Genomic DNA, 214 nt, shown 5'->3' on the forward strand with positions numbered 1-214 from the left:
ACAGAAGGCTGGTTCACTCTGTCCACTACCCAACCCCCTTCTCGTGAAACAGCAGTACTCATATTGAGTTTTTCACTGACTCTTAAGGTCTCGAAGGCAGTTTCTAACGACGCCAGTGATCTGTGCACTATACAGAGCCAACACCTTGTTTGACTGGTTAGGGAATTTTCTTCTCTCTCTCTAGAAGATCTATCCCCCTTCCTTGGCCCGAATG

General features: G+C 47.2%; 1 protein-coding gene across 1 annotated transcript in view; it reads left to right on the top strand.

Moving 5' to 3' along the window:
- The window catches only part of NFRKB (nuclear factor related to kappaB binding protein), a 44,778-nt gene that overhangs the window by 41,855 nt on the left and 2,709 nt on the right, over positions 1-214 (top strand). The window lies entirely within an intron of this gene.

The sequence above is a fragment of the Gekko japonicus genome, unplaced genomic scaffold (assembly GCF_001447785.1).
Source record: "Gekko japonicus isolate JY-2015 unplaced genomic scaffold, Gekko_japonicus_V1.1 scaffold2196, whole genome shotgun sequence".
NCBI lineage: Eukaryota > Metazoa > Chordata > Lepidosauria > Squamata > Gekkonidae > Gekko > Gekko japonicus.